Here is a 21707-nt window from a genome sequence, read left to right on the forward strand (position 1 = left end):
AGCAGTAGAACGAGCTCACGGTCCTGGGGGCTGGACGCCGGCAGCCGCTGCCGCTCTGCTAGTACTAGGGCCGCTAGGGCCTTCGAATAAAGTGGCGAGACTTCGGCACGGCCACGTCGGCCGCCTTCACGTCTCTCTCTCGCTACAATGTGTATCGACCACACAATAGCCAGGCACTCCTGCTCCGTGATCGTGTAGTTCCTCTCAGCCCTTGACAGGGTCCGGCTAGCGTGTGCCACAAGCTGTTCTTTAGGGGCAGGATAGCGCTGTAAAAGCACTGCTCCGATACCTTATGCGCTTGCGTTAGTGTGCAGCATAGTGGGTGCTCTCTTGTCAACGTAGCGAAGCACTGGTCCGAAAGGCAGGCGTTCTTTAAGGGCTTCAAATGTGAACTCGCACTCGTTGGTCCATGCGAAAAAAGCACCAGCAACTAATAGCTTATTTAGGAAAACCGCTATGGCAGCAAAGTTCCGTATACCGCGACGAAAATAGGAAGCGAGACCAAGAAAGCTGCGCAAGGTCTTTTTGTTGGATGTTCGAGGGAACTGCAACACAGCTGCGATCTTGTCAGGGTCTGTCTAGATGCCTTCTTTTGAAATGACGTGACCGAGGATTAGATACATTTATTAGAGAATGCTCACTGTTTTGTATTTCTGAAGGCCAGCCTTAGAAAGGCACTGTACCTCGTCTATTTGTTGAAGTTGTTGCGTAAAGGTAGATGCAAAAACGACGATATCATTTAATTAATGGTATTTAACGGAGACACGTCTTCCATTTTAGGCCACGAAGAACCGTATCAATCATGCGCTCAAATGTGGCTGGAGCGTTGCACAGGCCATATTGCATTAGGTTAAGTTTATTAAGCCCGTCCGGCGTAGCATAGGCATTCTTTTCTTTGTCAGCCTCGTTCATAGTGGTTTGCCAATAGCCCGATCGCAGGTCAAGGACGGAAAAATATCCCAAAAATATCCTCCGTCGCATTCGCAGCTTCGCTTTTTCGCTGAAACAGATCTTTTTTGGAAATTGGAGGCAAGAATTTCTGTGCCCACCAACTTTCTAATGAACCACCCCGACTTCCACCCCCCCCCCCCGCGCCACGCCGCCGCCGATCAGATGGACCCCGCGCCGTTCACGCGCCGCCGCCGGGGATTTTGGGACCGGCGCACAGGTCTCGCTTTGACACGTCTACAAAGCCACAGAAGGCAAAAAATAGTGATTACAATGTTTTTCATATTTCAGGGATGCGCCAACGACGTATGGGGACCAAGAAATGTGCAGGGAAACATAAACCGTAAGTGTCACTTTCAGTTGACGTATTTTACATAATAAAACTTTCCCAGGTCTGGTGTGGGCTGTCGCCAATATTCTGGGCTGTGCGTGACAGGCACGCTCTTCTGGAGTTAACGCAGACACACAAAAGTCAGGGCCGACAGCAGAATAAATGTAGTTCAACACAATGCGTTGGCGGGGTAGTTGGTGTGAATCCATAGTGTTTTTTTTTCGAGGAAATGTCACCACAAGAAAGAAGACAGGACAAAGCGCTACTGGTCAACTGACACTACGAAGGCCCTGTCCCAGCATCTGATATTTTAACTGTGTTCACTCACAATGGCAAGGGATTAACTTTCACACATACGCTCACGAGGTGCAGCAAACTGCTGTTTCTTGATGTATAATTGTCCGTACAGGCAGGTCACGCCTGCTGCATGTACTCGCCACATGCACGTGAGGGTCTTTTGCCTTAAGGGTCTGCGCACTCAAAGATTGTGAAATGCGCCATTGCTATGATGTGTCTAGAATCTTCTTTACTGAATTCGTGCCATCACAATGCGAACAAGCGCTTTAACGCGCAGTTCAGAAGGCTGAAGGATGCGCGTTACCCAAGTGTGATAGTGACATCGCTCTCGGAGGATTTGCTTCAGAAGCTGAAAGGCAAGAGCTAGATGTGTAACAGTGATACTCAGAAGAGGAGGCCGGTAGCTGTGTCCTATTGGTACAGAGTGGCTCACACTCCTAAAATGTGGCCACTAGGCACCAAATCCCAGTGCATTTCCCGCTCCCCGGAAACTCAATGCTCTGCAGGCGTATTTCTATTTGTATTGATCGAGTGTCATTTTGTGCTCTGTATGGCATAGTAAAACAAGATTTCGGGAGGGTGGGGGGCATGGGACCGGTGTGCCGCCCCCTGTCTACGCCACTTATCCCTGCCGACTCGTACAGGCTCCGATTTAGCTCAACACTGCAACAAGTGCAAACGTCAAGCTTTGTTTAGACTGACCACTATTTCAAAGAGCAGTGACACGTCCGCCCGAGAATGATCGTAAGCATTTTTGAAGCAGTCATTGGGTTCGCAGTGCATTAGTGTTCCTTCTTTCACCTCGTTTGGCAACGAATTTTCTTTTTTTGGATGCTCTATCATGAGTTCTCTCGGCTCAAGCTGTCCGTGTTGCTGCGCATGGTGTACACTGCGCATGTCCTTCCCGTATTTGGTCGATATAAAGAGTGGAGTGACGCAATAAATGAAGGCAGTTGAGAGCAGCGCTTTGTCCTGGGCTTCTTTTTTGTCGATCGCTTCGCGCAAAAGAGGCATACGCACAAGTGATGACGCTTGAAGAAAATGGAAGCGGATGTCGGACAGCGCTAGTCAAGTGGAGCAGGACTAGAGGTACTGGATCACGACAGCTCTCAGCGGCTCGGTGGCAATTAGTCGATTCTAACATTCGCCGTGGATATTATGCCCGCATGGAAGAAGGCATCTGCCGCTGAATTGACAGGGACTGCAATGTATCAAGTGTCCACCACGAACTCGGGCGTGAGAAATTGACGTTCCGTGTTTCTTTCGGGATATTTTGATAACCAAGAAAAGTGAAGATCAATGCCACGTGACAGCGAGAACTTGAAAGATTGCTCCTTCCGGTATGTATCGCAAATGCCGAACGCCCAACACCTCATCAGTGCCTCAAGACCGAATGTGCTCTGGACGTTCGTGCATGGCTCAGCTTTTCTGGGAGATAAACCCGAGAGGAACAAGAAGTTCTGCTGGAAATGTGACGTGGTTCGGGGAGACGCACTAGGTAGAGTGGTAAGACGCACTTGTGAAACATTCAGATGATACACCGTAGTGGCATCTGCCGATCAGCTTTCGGGTGCTTGGAAGGACTCTCGCCAGTCAGGAATCTAGGACAATACAGTGGATGGATATTTAGTGTCGTTCACACGCTATGTCAAGCTGTACAGTAATTACTGCCAAAAGAAAAAGGGTGATGGAAATTGAGCAGAAAGAACTCATCAAGCTTTCGAAGTGACTTTGGCTGATAGAATTCACGCAAGGATTCAGCTTTTTATTCCAGTGGTCTGCTTCCCTCTGTGGCACGCGGAGTCCGGTGAACTCAGCGTTATTAACAACAAAACACTATGCAGGATTCGTTGAGGAGTTGTGGGTTTTACTGAAGCCCAGAAAATACCAAGCGAAAGTGTGTGTGACGCTGCTGGAGGAGCCATAGCCACCAGCAGGTTACCCAGGCCTACAAAGACAAAGGGACGTCCACGGATGTCCACGTTCATAAACATCTCAAACGTACCAATAGAATTGCGGAGGTTTATCCCGAACGACGTGGCAACGTGCTCGAATAGTCTGAATAGTGTCTCCTTTGCGGTCTTTGGGTGGCCACTAGCTCGAGAATTTAATGGCATACCTTCATTAAATCTGTCTGGCGGAAATTCAACACTCCAGTTGCTGGCTGCGAAGTCAGGCATGTGGAAAGAATGCAGAGTCCTGACACTATGTCAAGATAAAAGACCAGAAAGCTGTTTGTCAGATTATATTATATTTTAAATTTTCTCGCCACAGCATACCATTCCCGCAGCAACGTCGTCAGTTGCCTCTTGGTGCTATACTGGTCACTGCCGTGGTTCATGCACATGAACAAAAGGCCTGGTGGCACCAACCTGTCCTCGATGACATTTATGTTCAGGAATTGCTCCCGGACTGGTGGTGGATTCACGTGGATTGTGGTGGTAGCAAACGAGAGCACAACTCCTATAAGCAAAGAGCCGTGACACGTCCCGCACAACCGACGTTTGCTCGGGGTCGCACATGGCGATACACATGATCACAAATTCCGCACGAGTATCCAAGATACTCGCCCAAATCCAGTTGAAATCTTGCCGAAGCTCCTTTGACATGCTTGTGTGGATTGTAACCAGCTCGGCGACGGGCATTATAGGCATCCTTTTAATGAGGACCTTCGCGTGCAATGTGTTTGCGCTTGACGCCGTTTGCCCGATCTTTGCTAGTCATTTAGCCTGGTGGCTTCGATTGTACTCACGTTTCTGTTGCCTGTGGCGCTTTAGACGGACTCGCAAAGGTGCTACGCGCTCGATGCACATGAAGGCACCCTAGGGTGCGCAGCATTGTCACGCCATTTGTCATCGTGCGGCGAGTGTTTGGTCACACAAAACCCGCGACTCACAATCCATGCGCAGGTTCGCGCATCCTCTGAGAGATGCCGTGACCACGCCGTGCGCATGGTGTTTTTCAACATATCGGACATAATTATTCCCAGGTCCTAGTCACTGACAGCTTTGCTGTAAAACTAATAGATACTTCTAACCTTTTTATACAGAAATGTAAGCACAAACTATGAAAGCTGATGTTTGAAGATGTATGCATTTATTTCTGACACTAGCATTCTTTCTTTGCAGCGGGCTCGTATACATTCAAACTCTGGCAACGCACTCACATACTCCTATCAATGCATATAACTACCGAAGAGAGCGGGGAACCTTACTATCCGGTATGTCCAACTTTTTCCGTAGTCATGCAATCGGTATTGTTCCTCAAACGCACCGATTCAAGATGGCGCGCGGAGCAGGTTCTGCGGTTGTTCATTATCCATACTATCCGGTATGTCCATTTTCCGTAGTTATTTAATCGGTGTCGTTCCTAAAACGCTAAGCAGTATTCTCTGCCAGACACCATTGAAGCTATAACTCAAAAACGTTTGATGCCCAGCGGCGTAAAGATACTTCACAAGTGGGGCGGAGGCAACAGCTCTCATTTTCTTCTCTTCACACACACACACACACATATATATTTTCCATCCCGTGGAAATTTCCCCAACATCCACAAAGCAAACGGGAGCCGCAACCGACGACCATCGCAACAGGCGCCGACGGGGGCCCCGTATGAACGTAGGAGTAACAGCCCCTACGACACAAATCGGGGCCACGCGGAGGCTGCCGGTGGCATTGCTTCCCCACTCATGCTCCAGCACACGTTGGTCTCGCGAATGTATGGCTTTAAGTAAGACAATTCAGAAGCGCGTGGCATTTCAAATGTATGCTTCAAACCTAGAAACCTATGTTTCATTAGGCTTCACACCAAAGGGTCTAAGAGTTCAATTAAAACCTGCAATGGGTACAAAAGTGAATAGCAGAAGTGGAGCAATATCTTATAAGATGCATTTGTTAAGCTCAGGCGGGTCGTCATGCAGCACAGCACACGTAGGGCGGAGGAGCTTTGAAGGGAAGAAGAGGCGCGGCTAAATAAGTCGAGTTTGACGCAGTTCGAAACTGAAGAGCTTGCCAAATACGAAGAGCAAAAGCGATAGACAATTCAGCGAAAAAAAGCAAAAGAAATTGAACCGTGATGGCGCGTGGCCGGCATCGAACAGTCCCGCCAGTGATCCTACCACACAGTATATAAATAAAACTGATACCTCCCGTGTGTCTCCTAAAAATAACACCAATGTCACTAATCTGGTTAACCTGTCTAGTGAACCTTTGACCCCTGCTCAAATAAAGCTGCTATCAAAAGATCTCACCTTCTGTCCCGCCTCTGGAACAGTTGACAACTTTCAGCTTTACCTACATTTGGACAATTTTGCTAGAACATTGTGTCTAAAAGAATATTTTCATGACCAAGGCAGCAACAACCAAACCAATTTTCCGATAAATCACAGGCTCCAACGAGCAACGGGGCAAATATAGACATGTACATTTCAGCCGTACAAGGAGAACAATTTCAATGAATATCAAAAACATAGACGCCATTCCCAACAATTCGTCTAGGGAGGAACGGTAGGCTTTGCGCAGCTTAAGCGGCAGCCAGAGCATCATTCTACAACCGGCCGATAAGGCTGGCGCTGTCGTGCTCGACAGGACTGGCTACAGAAAGGACGGGCTTCGCTAACTGGCAGATGAAAATTTCTACAAAGAACTTCCTTGGGAACCCACAGAGGAACCTGAAAGGGAAATGAAAGCCTCATTAACCTCATTACGTAGAAGCGGTAACGTAACACATTTTATACTTAAAATAATGTCACCGGGCAACTCCTCTCCTAGCCGCTTCTATTCACTACCTAAAATTCACAAGATTAACAATCTCGGCCGACCTATAGTTTCTAGCAATGGCACCAATACTGAAAAAAATCTCTAGTTTCATCGATTGTCTCCTTAGGTACATCCCAGAATCATTCCCATGATATGTTAAAGATACCAGCCACTTCCTTTGAGAAGTCTCAAACCTTGTAGTACCGCCAGGAAGCTATTTGGCAACCATGGATATCTCATCGCTGTACAACAACATTCCCCGCACTGAAGGAATCCCCGCCACAATCGGAGCCTATGGAAACAGTAAATGGACAAGTGAGTGCGATGAAATTGCTTTACAGGTGCTCCTTCATGTTGTACTCACACACAATCACATCGAATTCGACTGCAAACATTACCTACATGTCAACGGAACTGCCATGGGAACCATAATGGCCCCCAGCCATGCAAATACTTTCATGGCATTGTTATAGATTCCTTTCCTAGAAAGTTCTCCATCTAAACCGATATTCAAATGATGTTTTCTTGATTGCGTATTCTTCGTGTAGGCTGATGGTGAGCATAACCTTTCAAAATTCATCTGATTTCAACTCCCTGCACCCTTCGATAACATTTACACACACGTACTCGCAGGAGAGTGCTGATTACGTGGATGTCACTGTATCGGTCAGTGGCACCAGCATCTCCACTTCTCTATATAAAACCAACTGACCGCCAACAATATCCGCATTTCCACAGTAGTCCCCCGCCAATGCAATACAGGTGTCCCCTGCTCTCAAACCCACAGATACAAAATAATTTGCTCTGAAATTACACAAATTGACACCCATGCACACAAATTGAGAGCAGCATTCTTGCGTCAAAAGTACCTTGGAAAATCATAAACAATGCAATTGAGCGCGCTCGCTCCTTGGACCGAAGGCTCACAATGGAAGAAAAGGACGGAAGTAAAGATAGAACGTGAGGGGCAAATCTAATCCTCACGTACTCCGCGGCAGCCCGTCGGAAGAACTCCATATAAAGCCGCCACTTCAACATACTTATACTGAGTAGTCAACTCTCTACCGTATTTCAAACCCCGCCCAAGGCGGTTTATCGAAGAAAAAAAACCTGAGAGACTGGCCGGTCAGGGCGAAAACACACAAATCCGACCACCATCAAGGCGGTAGGCCATGCGGGAAACATGATTACAGGTGTGAAAACACATGGTGACCATAATAAGGCCAAAGCCTCCTATTCGGGCTTTGAGCATCAAATTAAAGGCGACCTTAATTGTGATTCCGCCAATGGTGGATACAAAATTCGCAGTGAAGTGTGCAAACAGGAATATATTGGAAAAACAAAAACCGCGTTCCGTTTACGTTTCAACAATCACAGGGCACACGTGAAAGGCCTCCTTAATTTGCCGTTCCCCAAACACCGGATTGTAGAAGTGTAACACTTACGTGCTCGAAAGAGTGACCTGCCTGGTCACTCTTTCGAGCACATAAGTGTTACACTTTTACAATCTGGCTTTTGGAACACAGGTGAGCGCGAACAGCGGTAGTCATATTTCATAAAGAATTTGAAATCGCCCACCCACGGAATAAAGGAGAGCCCTGGGCGACTGACGTGCCTCCGTGACTAATCGTAGCACCCAGAAAGGGAACTTATTCATTTATTCACACGCACGTCTGTCCACACGCACGGTACGCTAAATTAGGATCGAGTGCGTGAAAATAGACACAATCGGTGCTGCATGCGTCAACCGGCTCGTGGTCTTTCTTTATTTTCCTCCCTCTTTTTTTCTGCATAAAAAAAGGGGGGGGGGCATACCTTTAGCATTGTATCGTGGCCAAAGTTTTCCCAAATCTGGAGCAGGCCGTATGTATCTCTTTTCGTGTCTGTGTACGGCCCGGCGCCGCGCACTAACCACCATCTCAATAGGGACTCAGTATACGTGATGTGCAGGAGCGGCTAGTTCTCTTCCCCTTTTCCTTGATCGCTTCCTCAGGCTGCCCTTCTTATCTACCCCACGAAGATAAGACAAGGGTAACTTCGGTGGCTCTCCGTCTTTCGTCCCGCTGTTCTTTCCATCCCTCGTTTTGCAGCCGCTGACGAATGCCCCAGAAGAGCAATTGTCGCCGTTGGTTCCTTCGTTATTGCTCTTTTATTTTGAAATTCTCGATTGGCTTCTAAACTGGGTGGGGTGCCACGTCATTTCAATTACAACCCCCAGAGAATTACAGCCCCCACCAGCCTAAGCTCTTAGGATAACCACTTTGTAGCATTGTTTACCAATATATATATATATATATATATATATATATATATATATATATATATATATATATATATATATATATATGGGTCATTTCATGCCAAGTGTCCCAGACGTGGCGCTCGTACATCGCAGATTTTGCTGATAAAATTCATGCATTTTTCCTGTGCCACATAGAGTATTGTGGCAAAACATTTTTGCTCACAAAAAATTTTGACGGCCATGGCGCCCCCTCGAAGTTCGCTTGTATTTGTTAAACTCCCTAACCAAACTTAATAATAGTATGCTTTTCAGGAAAGTGTATTTTAGTATGAAAATGTTTACGGTTAAAATGGCCTTCAAATCTTCCCGAAAAAAATTCTGAAATGAGATAAAATATGCGATTTGTCGCATGGTTGACCGTATTTTCCACACTGATGCGTTCCAAGTAAAAAACCTCGTTGTGCGGCCTTTGATAGTAGACTACATTGTTAAGTAATGAAGAAGGTCTAATCAAATAATTTTTTGTTTTAAGGAAGAAAATAATTTTTTAATTTGGGCCTCTGAACGCGCCCTGCATTTCATTTTGGTTCCACTTCGCCGCAACGCATGTGGTAGCCCTTGCAGCTGACACTCGTCACAGACAGCGGCAAAATAGCGAGAAGTATGCAGTGGCTCGTTAGTGGTCGAAAGTCTTGTGGCGGTGACGTCAGGGCGACGAGTAATGAATTCGCGTTAAGATGTGAGCTTGCTTGGCGGGCCCAATGGGAAGTATGGACGCCCGAGAGCAGACTATGGCGTAGTTGGCACAATGTGCTAGAGGGCCGTCTGCACAATTAGCATACAGATACTGAAAGAAAGAATGCACATTGTATACAGTTGTTTGTCTGGGTGAAGCACCCAGGGAAGTTGTGCTGCCAGTGATGGCACACAGCGTACACATTTTAGCTCCGCGAAGGCACTGACACTAACATCTCGCTAGCCTGTGACCACGCAGGTTAGTGATTGTCAGTGTCTGTCTCTTTGTGCCGAAACGCGCGCTGTTTCGCTTCTATATAATATCCGTCGGTGTTTTTGTAGGGTATGAATCCAATAACATTATACGCGGCGTGTCACGTGAGCTCGCGATGTCCTCGTCTATAACTTAATAATATCGGGGCCTTCGTAATAAATGGGTGATACACTGAAGTAAAGCACCTTATATATTCAGAAAAGAGCTGTATGAATGGTGCCAGGACCATTCAGCCATTTGGGGCTGAGCTCGCTCCACGGCTATCGTGAACTACGACCAAGTACCGGCCGCGTGCGGGCTCAATCTTGTCCTCAGCTGACGGATTCCAGTGGAGAATAAACGTGATTGATTATTTGATGGATGGGCTATGTATATATCTACGTTAGTGGACCCCAGCTGGCGAAATTTGATCGGCACTCCCGCTCTCAACGCCGTCCAATTCGCCCGTGTGTTGCTTTCATTGTCAGCGCTGCACTGCATGTTTGTTACTTTGTTGACAGGTGGCAGCACACTGCAAGCAAAGTGTTCTCTGAGCCCAGAACGCGGAGAAGGCGAGGCAGCTCTCGTCGGAGGAAATTCTTAGATTGATTTTGACAGTGATTTGCAAACAGACCGTGTACCTTGACGACGAGTATTTTTCACTGGACATTGAAGGCTGTGAAATCACCGATAGCGACAGCGTCGACGAAGATGCTGCAGCAGGGATTCTCTTTAACGTGCTTAGCTGGTTAACAATCTGTACGGCGAGCTTTCCACAATCGTAAGTCAAAGTGACACGATATTGCGCGACGTGACTGTATGACGAACATAAATGACAGGGAGTAACATGAAAATCACGACATGCATATAATATGTTCGGCATGAGATACCTGCCAAGCTCATGGTGCTCTTGCAGCCGCTTCGCTAGCTTGACATGTACGAAATTTGGTATTGCGCGACGTGACTCAATGGCGAACATAAATGACAAGTGGTAACATGAAAATCGTGATATGCATGCCACGTATGGTATGACTTACATGCCTCTCATGGTGCGCTCGCGGCCGGTTCGCTAGCTAGATATACACCAAAATTTGTATTGTGCGACATGACTTTATAATGGACATGACATGTAGTAACATGAAAATTATGACATGTACATCATACACGGCATGATTTACATGCCATGCTCATGGTGCGCTCGCGGCCGTTTCACTAACTTGAATGTACAAGATTTGGTACTCCGTGACGTTATTGTATGGCGAACGTAAATGACACGTGGTAACATGAAAATCATGAAAAGCATGTCATGTACGGCATGATTTACGCGGCAATGTCTTCGTGCGCTTCCGGGTGTTTTGTTAACTGGATATATATACGAATATTGGTATGGCATTACATGAGTGCGTGACGAACATAAATGACAGGTCATGTATTGTATGTACCAGAATATACGGTTCGTTAGCATGGTATGCATTCTTTTGTACATGCACACATGCATGCATGACAAACATGCAATATAGAGTGAACTAGATGCCAGGACATGAATGTCTTCATTTGTTTCGATGACAAACAAGGTGACGTATGCAGCTCTTTGCTGGCTGCTTCGCATTACATCGATCTCGACTTTGCGTGGGATCTGCCGGGTTTTTCTTTTTGTCTAATATCTGCTGGGTAGGGGGCTGCTGCCCTCTGGTAATTCGCCTACAAGCACAACTTACCCCTCCATTACTCCATTGTCAAGAGCATGCGAGCCGCCGTGGGCACACCTTCTTTTTTTCTTACTTGCTCTGGCAATATCTTTCAGAAAGAGGGTTGTACTAGACATCTCCGCCAAGTCGCCGCTTTCCCAAGCAGTAAATGTGATGTTCTCGTCAACCGTTCCCCGAGTAATCAGTTAGACTTTCATTACCTGGGCAGTGCTCACATTTATCTAACATAGCTGTGGTGGGCCATAAATACATAATGACATTATGTCTTCCAAATATAACATTTCCATGCCAGTGAGGTTCACTAGAGATAAGACTTCACAGGTAGGCAAAAAGTGGAGCTCACTCCGACTCACTAAAGAAATATATTTCACAGTGGTTGTCAGCAGCGCAGTAAAACAAATGCAGACCTCTTGTTCTGGTGCCATCAGCGGGCGTTTTGGACATGGGCTATAAATCCTTTGCAGGGGGATGGCAGTTTCGAGCTGAGCTGCTTGGAACATCGGCAACTCCTCCCGAGCAGGAAAAGATGCGGACATAATGTGTCATAAGCCGCTTTTAGACGTACGCGCTCTGGTGATTGCTGACGACTGGCACAACTTCCTTCTTGAGGGTCTGCCGAGAGTATCCAAGTTCTCCCTTGAAGAAGTAGAAGAGCCTAGCTTGTACGTCGGATAAGCTTAACATTGTCCTCGTGTACGGATCATAATCTGACCATATTCCATCCTTTTCAAATCTTATTTCGAGGCTTTCTATGTATTTGAATTTTGACAGCTCAAATCGCCTCTTGAACGTTTGTTTCCAACCTATAGTGGCACGATGGTTGACTGATGCTTCCATATGCTGATGCTTCCGTTAACTGATGCTTCCGTATGCGGCGCTTCTTCGACACAATGAGACTTTCAATCTCGGCCGTTCTATGTTTCCGTAGTATCGTCTGCTCCGCTTGTTCGACGAAACCAGTGGCTTAAACCTTAACGTATCTACTGTAGTCGTCAATCGCTTTCCCTTCCAGAAGAAATGCTTGGTCTCCTTCATCGTGCCTCTCACCAGATGACGGGAGGATTTTCTTGAGGCGCGTACACCACTGCTCGGGAGGCCTCGCCGGTGTCGAGAAGATCCTCTGCCTCATGAAACAGGCAACATGAGGGAAGATTTACGCATTTAAAACTTATTCCGCAGCAATCTTAATGTGAATGTGGAGGTATCGGCATAGAATACTCGGACATAGCTTTACGTCGCATGCATCGCGTGTAGTCAATAGCTGGACCAAGGCGAAACGTTTATTCAGAACGGTGCCGCACTCATTCCCCAACTTCTGCTCTGCTTCCATGACCGAGTCTCTGATGCCCCACAACTTCAAGTGTTGTGACCAAGGCTGTCATAGGTTCTCACTGTGATAAAGTGCGGGCTACGCTGTTTGTTGAAGAGTTCATCTGAGGTCACCTGAGACCTCTGCTGCTATTGACGTGGAAAATCATGCTAGCAAGTTGCCGACAGAACCTCATGAACCTCATTCGGCAGTTCGCAGTGGACTTGGCCGTAGAATCGGATAATATTGCCGTGAGCAAGAGCGGATATCCCGCGCCGGCTTCATCGAATATTTTTTGGAGAGCTGGGAACAGTTTCGGGAATAAAATTTTCCGTTTCGTGCGCTATTAATATGTATACGTTGCATAAAAAATCAGACAAACCACAATATCCAGCGGACATGCATGTCCGACTTGTCGTGGAATCACCCTATATGTCCGGGACCTCAAACACGCGGCACCCGCATGCAGACCGCTGACGTTTCACTAGCTGCCCACGGCTTTGTTGAAATCAGTATCGATATGTGTTTGCAAACCTCACGTCAAATCCCTTTCAAAAATGACTCATATATGGGGTATGAGAAAGGCGGTCATTCAAATGGCAACGTTCAGTGACATTTCCTTCAAACTGTCTCCGCCGCCCCTCGCCGCTTGATTACTGGACGAAAGGTCATATATGCGGTAAATGGCAACTTTCTCAACACTCAACTGCTTTATTAATACATTGTGAGAAATAGTCTTAGGGTGATGGCATACGGAAACACCACCTATGATCCCTTTTTTTTAGTTTTAGTTGGCCAGCAAGAATAAATAGGCATTTATGTCTAAACACTGCCCCTCTAAGATGCGGCCGGGTTTTTTCTCGTAACGACGTACACTCAACCCTGACACGAGCATTTATTGTTCACTTGCGTATGTATAATGTCCCTTGTTTTTTTTTCTGTTCTTGGTATGTACCGAAAGTCGAAGTGAACAGGCATATTACAGAGGAAAGTGCACTCCTTGTATTGACATAACATCCTATATTATCGAGACCTAGTAAGACCCAAAACACTCGGGTAGAAAGTATCAAACAAGCAAGGAAGCAAGCATGTAAATAATTGAATAAATAAATAAATAAATAAAGTGTACCATTTTTATTTACCGTAACATTTCCGAGGATTCAGCTTCCCCTAAGCTTAACCTTTTGTTATCGTAACGTATCATGGCTCTCTGTTGGCAATCAGCATTGTAGCCTGCGTGATGGTAGAAGTTTCCGCATTCGGGACAAATACCCTGAGGCATTGCGTCAGGGGACACATACAATGCGAAATTTACACCTTGAGCTAATGACGGAAAAGAACAACACGAAAACATCAGTTTGAGCATAGGCGCTAGTAAACATATTTTAGTATACCACGGAGTGCAACAAAAAAGAAACAGTACATCTTGATATTGTCACGGGGTCGTGACATCTACGAAGGCAGCAGTCGGCGTGCCGAAGATGAAACTCTTTTAGTTGGCGGAACTTGTGGCCGGGGAGAGGAAAGTCAAACTACAGCAATACACACTGTACACTGATAGCGGCGAACAGAGCGTCGGCCGACTATAAGCTGCTCTGGGGTAAGGCGTGCCGGCGTTTATACATGCGGTATCGAACATTCGAACCTTATCGCTGGTGGCCGCGTTAGTTCCAGAATGAACTCACCTGGGGTGCTATGCAGGATGGCCCGAGTTTAGCGAAACTCGGGATCTTTCCGAGCTCTGGCGACACCCCCTTTTGATTGAGTTAACAGTACGAGAAGGTGAAATCCATCCCTGAGCGCGCGCTCCGCTCGATTGGTTACGATAGAACGCGGCGCGACGTCAAGAGCGGTCGAGAAAGTTGGGCGGTGTCTTCACACTTTCATTTCTTTGTCTTTCCACTTAGTGCAGAAGTGCACCCATGCAAGAAGAGTGGCAGAAAGTTCTACTAACGATATTTTTTGTATGTGCGCGGGCCGATTGAACTTATTTCCAAGCGTTTAATGTCAGCACTAAGTGTCCTTTAGAATAATCAGCACCGTGGCAGATGAGATTAGTTCCGACCGATCGCCTTACAGCACCGCGGCTGGAGCTAATCGCCGAGGCCACATCTATAATCACCATGGGTAGCCTGTACATTCAGCGCGTTGCTTCGCCGGCGCGCACCCTCTTCGTCATCGTCTGCTCCCTCCCCGAACACGTGCGCCCGGCTGATAGCTAATTGGCTGTGCGGTATGCCTAACTAGGTCGAAACATACTATGACGAAGCTGATTAAGCCAAATCATGCTAAGGCCGAGCTAATTAAGCCACATCTTACTAAGACGATGCTAATGAAGCCGTGAGAAATCTAACAAGCTAATTAAGATTCTGCTAAATAACACGACGGTAATTAGGAGCGTGTAATTAACACCAAGGTAATGAAGACCTTACTCCCCGAGTTCACGGTAATTAGGATCGTGCTAATTAGGATTACGCTAATTACATCTTTACTATTCAGGACCTTGCGAATTGAACCGAGTAATTAATGTAGTGGTAATTGAAACAATGACAAGGAAGACAGGATAATTCAATATCATGTTAGTTAATACCTACCTAATCAATAGCACCAATACTCAGACCGAACTCACACGGTCATTACTTCGAAGCAGACCATGCATACTGAGTAGACGAGCGACGTAAAAAGCTGGAGCTATGTGATCACAAGCTCCTCCGATGGCCCCAGCCTTGCACAAGTAGTGCAAGCTGACCAAATTATTTTATATGCAAAGAAGCTGCTGAGTAGCGTCCGCCGCATGAAACACTCGACAGGCACACCGGCACTATGACAGGCACGAGTTGAACTGGGGTCTTTTCAGAATCAACAAATTTGTGCCCGAGTTCGCGCGTCAATTTGATTGAGACGCCCGTGGCGAAGATCGTATCCGCCCACCGCGTTTGCTCTTGCCGAGGAGAAGTGCTCACGCCGCAACGCCAGCGAGCGGCACGATTCACTATGAACTCAATCGCACAAGACCATGCACACCCACGAAGAACTGAAGGTTATATCATCACGTGGCTACGACGTCCTGTATTCAATTTCACCGCGCTCGGGACGTACCATTCACAGCCATGAAGCAAGCGCCCCTGGTGGAATTTGTGGCGAGAAATGTTATTATTTACTTGCTTGTGGAGACATTGTTTCTACCGCTTCGTTACTACAGAAAAATCTTCAGACGTGTAATGTAAGTATAACAGTAACCTGTCCATTTATTTATCTGTAATCTTCCAGAGAAGCGAAAGGAGCTGCACCAGCGTGCTGCCGGTGCGCGCTTGTTGCCTTCGAGAGTGGAAATTTTCATGCTGCAAGTGCAACGAAAACATTTTGCGAACGAGGACAAACACCCACGAACACGCCCGTGGGAGGTGCGATGATCAGCTGGCAAAAAGATAGTGCGACAATCACGCCGATGTCGCTGCACTGTCAAAATGTTGACTGAGTGGCGGCGCTGACGCGTTCGCACGCAGTGTTCCTTTGAAAACCGCCGCAAATTCCACACATGCGTTTGTGACGCCATGCTCGTTCTTGTAGCCGTTTTTATCAACGCTGTTATCGCGTGCTTCGTCCTGTGTTCCTGTCATGACCGCCGTAATGCGAGCTCGGAGCAAACTAGTGTGCCCGAGAAGCTCGGGGCATCCTGCATGGCACCCCTGTTCGAGTTTGCGCGCTTAAGACTATGAGAAGATTCTGAAGTAATCTCGAAGGTTCCCAGTCATCCGGGCGCGGTTTGGACAAGACAAAGATTACACTTGTAATGGACCGGTAACATAAATATAGCAAAAGAAGTGTGGGTGGCAATATTCGAAAATGATCCGAACGTTCTTTAAAAATGGCCAGGCCTGTGCGGAACACGCAGCACAGTCGCAGCGAACGCTGTCAGATCGTCCTTTCTTGAACCCGTTTTAAACTCCTTCGGGGCAGCTAATGCAAGTACACGTTCAAGTTACCCACTATGCTATAAATCATAATTTTTCGGAAGCAGGGAAGCACTCACTATACGTACTCTCACGCGCCTGCGCGCGCACGCGCGCGTGGCTGTGTGTGTGTGTGGGGGGAGGGGGTGCGCGTGCGTGCGTGCGTGATTTCCAGCGCTTCTGTGTCCACGGTTCTGACACGTTTTAGTTGTTCCTATCGTGAATGCGGCATAAATCCGTCCTAAAGCATAGTTTCTTTCTCTCTCTCCTCACAGCCGCCTCATCTCGAGGAACCATATTCAGAACAACCTCTCGGATCCAGTATGATCGCCTGGCTTGAGTACAATAACCCGAACAAAGTGTGAGTGCTCACATTATGCGCCAATGTCATCTTCGGTAACCACAAATAAAAGCTAGGTACGGCAAGGAATTTAGCGTGCCGTGGCTTTCGCTAGTCGGTTTTTTTGTGATTCCTTGCGATGACAAGGATACAATGACGACTGGTTTTTTAAAAGTGAGCACTGCAATAGAGTAAGCTTGTTAGTAAACTTTGGTAGAAGTCAGTCAATCACGCAAAACAGGGCCAGAACAGAAGAAGGTGCCAACACAAATGCCACATACCAGTTCAAGAGCCGCGCTTTGGTGGTCGATATGGCAAAATGGCTGCTCAATAATCTGGCCCACGTACCGCTATAGCTGAGCGATTACTGTTTTAGCATGATACTTGTTCTTTCAGAAAGGCAATCTTCGGCTGTCTTAGGCATGCAGGTCGGGTAATATATGGCGCGTGTGTCTAGCAATCCTCAGAAACAGCTCATCTTTCTACGTTCTTGTGTCAGGGCGAAACGGCGCATTTACCATATTTCGGTGTCTATTTAAAGTGCTTGCAATGCCACCAACGATAGGCGGTTGATTATACGGCGTAGAATGTTTCGATTTCGCTCAGTATTTGATTATTACAACGGTATGTCTGTCCCACAAAGGAGCGACCGTAAGTGAAAGAAACTGCACAAGCTACAACAATATGCTGCGCTGTAATCTTCTAGGGGCATCTTGCGATGTACAGGGGTGGTCAAAAGTTCCCAGGCCGCAACGCCCGGCCGCGGAGCAGCGGCTCGCTACTATCGGGCGCTGCCATCGCAATCATGCCTTGGCGCACGCTGGCACGTAATGTAGTTCCCCTATTGTACACGTAATGTAGTTCCCCCTATTAGACATCCTTGCCAAGCGCCGCAAGCAATGAACATGAGGACTATCTGAAACTTTCTTCGTGTTTTATTACTCTCTGCAACGTTATTTCTAACTTATGACTTTCTTTACTGCATGAGATGTAATGGTATCACAGAACACTACAAGTTTCAAAGATGCGTTTTCGGACCACTTCTCCAAAAGCTCAGCAAAAAGAAGACTGTGAACTGGCGGTGATTACAGGTCAGAACCTATCCGAACCCGGTGATCTGACGCCTCGTTTACCCAGATATATGCGAGGAGAGAACAGTGGTTCATATGCAGCTTTTCTGGGCACCAGCGGTCTAGTTCGCGTGAACGACACCACGTGGCGTATCGACTCTAAAGAATTCAAAAGTCCCGCCATGACGTATGCGGTGACGTGGCACTGAATATAACAGAATCAAAAGAAACGATACAGACGCCCCGAAATGGTCACTCACGTTAGTGCGCAGATAAGAGAAAAGCGAGCGCTGTGTGTCGGCGTCATCTCGACGGCGACGACTGAGAATGATTGGACAGTTTTTCTAGACGTACCGGAACAAATGTTTGGCCGTGATAGACGCACCCGCGATGCATCAAGAGAATCGTGGTTTCTCTATTTGTTTGTTTGTTTAGTTTCTGCGCTGCCTTAGCGTTGAGATATTGGGGCAGCATGCTGCCTTCCGAGCACGGTGTAAGAATATTCAGGTGTTGACACTGCGCGCGCCCTCTCCGTGCCCTCTCCTGTTGCTCTCTCGATTTCTCCCCGCAATGCCGCTTGGCGGATGCACATTATCCAGCAAAATGGCACAGAAAAATGCACGTTATCAGTTGCATGCGCGTTGCTATGGAGACGACTGCCCCGCTTTTCGTAGCGCCCTCCAAGACAGCGCCGATGAAACTGCAAGCCATCTGATAAGAACCCGAACATTATCTGGACGCGCGTGGATTGCGGTTTCCCATACGTTGGGGGAAGAGTGTCATCACCTGAGTATATTCTTACACCGTGCTTCCGAGTTTCTTGTTGAGCTAGCAGGAATGGTTACGTACAGGATATTGCGGTTGCATAATAACCGAATTTCCTTTGGTGTACCACTTAGGTGTTCCTCGTTCGCTCCTCGCGTTTCCTCAAGTTAAAACTGGATACGTTTGAGAACGCTAGGAAGGAGAGTAAAAAACGAAGCTAAAGACAGTTTTTATTTGTGTTCATTTAGTTCTTATCGAAATGTGGCTACCACCGCCAGCTTGGCGCCGTCGAAGCGGGTGTCCAAAAATGATACAGTCGTTGAAAGGTGACCTTGTACACAGGGCAATGTGAATTTGGTTAGTTTTTTTGTTAAGAATGAACGTATAGTAGAACACCTACAACCGACGTGTTGTGTAATGTACTCTAGATCTGACGTCTATCCCGCCCCCCCCCCCCCCCAAAAAAAAAGCACCCATCTATCCTTTTTAGCGTGCTGTCCATGCATGCCAGTGTTGCGACACATAGCCTTGTACAGCATAGTACAGCAATGTAGTGGGAAGGGGAATGGAGGGCGAGGAAGAGCGATGTGACGGTGAGGAGGAGGAAAAGGAGGACAAGAGAGTAATACATAACATAGAAAATGAGAGAGACAAAATACATACAAAAGATAGAGAGAAAAGAGAACACGAGTGAAAGAGGTGAAGAAAGAAGGATAAAGATAAAGAGAAACTTGCTACGACTCGAGATATTTTGGTGGCGGCGAAGTACGAGAAAAACCCGGCACTGGCGTGCGTGCAGAAATGCGGCACGCGAAGGCGCGCTGCTCACACACGTATTTGTATGCGCCGTCAACGGATTCTCTATCGATGGTAGGCTTGTCGGCGATAAGCTGTTTCTCACATAGCATTGTCGGAAACAGCTGATCGCCGTGTATTTATCGACGTCACATGTCCTTTTACGTCGCCACATTTCCCTGTCGCCTAGGCATGAACGCGCGACCGCCGTTGCCGCCTGCAGCTATTGAACCGTTGGGCTGCTAAACACGCCGATGAAAGTCCAATTCCCAGCATGGAGGAAGGAACAAGTTTGGAGGGTTCATTGCACAATGCGACAGCAATAAAGAAAAAAATAAATTTGGGCAAATTCTACGCATTGTGGGGATCGATTTCATGCGAAGCAGAGGGTGAACAGGAGCCTGTGCCGGAATTTCTGCCTTGTGTTAAGTGTTACGAAGTGAACCGACGTCTGTCGGTCAATTTAATAGTTGTTGCCATATCGTGGGCTTGCGAAACACGTCGGATAAATGGCGTGTAAGCGGAACCCGATCGTCCCATTTAATTTCGGCACTCACGTTAGGTCAGAGGCATCAGCTTTATCGCACGAACGTCCATAGTACGGTGCGATGATGTGCACATCATAGGCAGCGGTCGTCGGCAGATTCGAGCAACGCTTGGGGAGTCGATTCTTATTGCACGGATATAAAAGCAGAGAGCCAACACTGGAAAGCTGCGCTTTGTCCTGTTATCCTCTGTCACTCTGTCTTCGTTGTGATTCTTCCATTCAACACGTGATCAAAACTTTGATATTGTGACGAATAAGTGCGCGTTTTAAAAAGCGCACAACACAACCAACATGAAATGAAGAAGAAGACCAGGACTTCGTGTGGCAGCGGCACGTGTGAACGTGACTATTCGAAACCAATGAAGAGCTGCCATGGGGATTCGGAAGAGAAGCCACTGGTGTAGAACGGCAGAGTGAGTGAGGAGACGAGGCCGGGACGTGACCAAGAAGAAGAGGACCAGGGCGCGGGAATGGCTGTCGGCAGAGTTCCCGCGTCGAGCCCGCTGCGGGCTGTCTGCGTTCCTGCATGTCTACACTGTGCATGCGCAGTACGTAAAGGGCGCCCACGCACTTTGGCGCCCTGCGTGAGCTGTTCGCGCATGCGTTGCGTGCTCTACGTGAAAGCCCTATGGCGCCCTCTCGCGAGATCACGTAGGTATCGAGATAGGATAGGTCGGCAATTTTCAAGATGGTGGCACACCGAAAGAACCCTCCGAGCGGTGCTCTGCGCCTAACGTTTTCTAAAAGTGACGACTGGGATGTGTTCCGTGATGTTCGAGAGTGCAACCTAATCGGAAACTGGATGTAGCATTTAGTGAGATGGTCTAAAATCACCGTGAGCTTGTCCGCGCCGAGGAGGAGTGTTCAGTGTCCGCACCCGCCTGATCACGTATTGCGACATCGCGTAGAAAGCAGCAACTCCTGATTCTCAGTTGCGTCTTAACACATCCTCCACGTCGTCCGGTGAGCTCCTTGAATACTGTTGATTTATATCCTTTATGAGGACGTCGTCAATTCCAGCCCAGGAGAACGCTAACAACAAATGCGGGTCATAGTGTACGCTGCGAGATGTGTTTCTGTTCGAATGTACGCGGCGACCGTTATGTCTACCGTGAGTCTCTACGTGCGTACCTGTTTGTATGTCTTCTGCGCGCTGTGCCTCAAGCGCTCAACGTAGCTCAACATGGGACCAAGCGTCTCCCGCTCGGCGACCGTCTCTCTGCCTTGTCCCGACGTGATTGGCTAGAAAATGCGCAAAGAGCTCGTGTCACATTAATAAACGGAATTCGTCTTCTGGCCTGCTCATTGGTTGTTCGTTCCTTGACTACCAGCAGTCGTTCTGCCGCCTATTCGCAGCACCATGCGGCAAGCTGCCCTGTTGGCCTTGCAACCAAAACACGGTTTATCGGCTTGAATTTATTTAGATATACGAGTACCTTCGTCTCTCACCGAGGAGCAAGAAAAGGCATGTGAAAGCAATTACCGTATGAATGCGAGAGCTCCGTGTAGGCGCTGCATATGCGTAAACTTTAAACATAGCGGGCGCACAGCGTAACGTACACAGAGTTCCCGCGTTTGGCGTACGCAAAGCATCCACGTACGTGAACCTAAAGGTGTCTACTAACTTACCCGACTGGGCGACCTTCCTGCAGCAGT

This window comes from Rhipicephalus sanguineus, chromosome 4 (genome assembly GCF_013339695.2).
Source record: "Rhipicephalus sanguineus isolate Rsan-2018 chromosome 4, BIME_Rsan_1.4, whole genome shotgun sequence".
Taxonomy (NCBI): domain Eukaryota; kingdom Metazoa; phylum Arthropoda; class Arachnida; order Ixodida; family Ixodidae; genus Rhipicephalus; species Rhipicephalus sanguineus.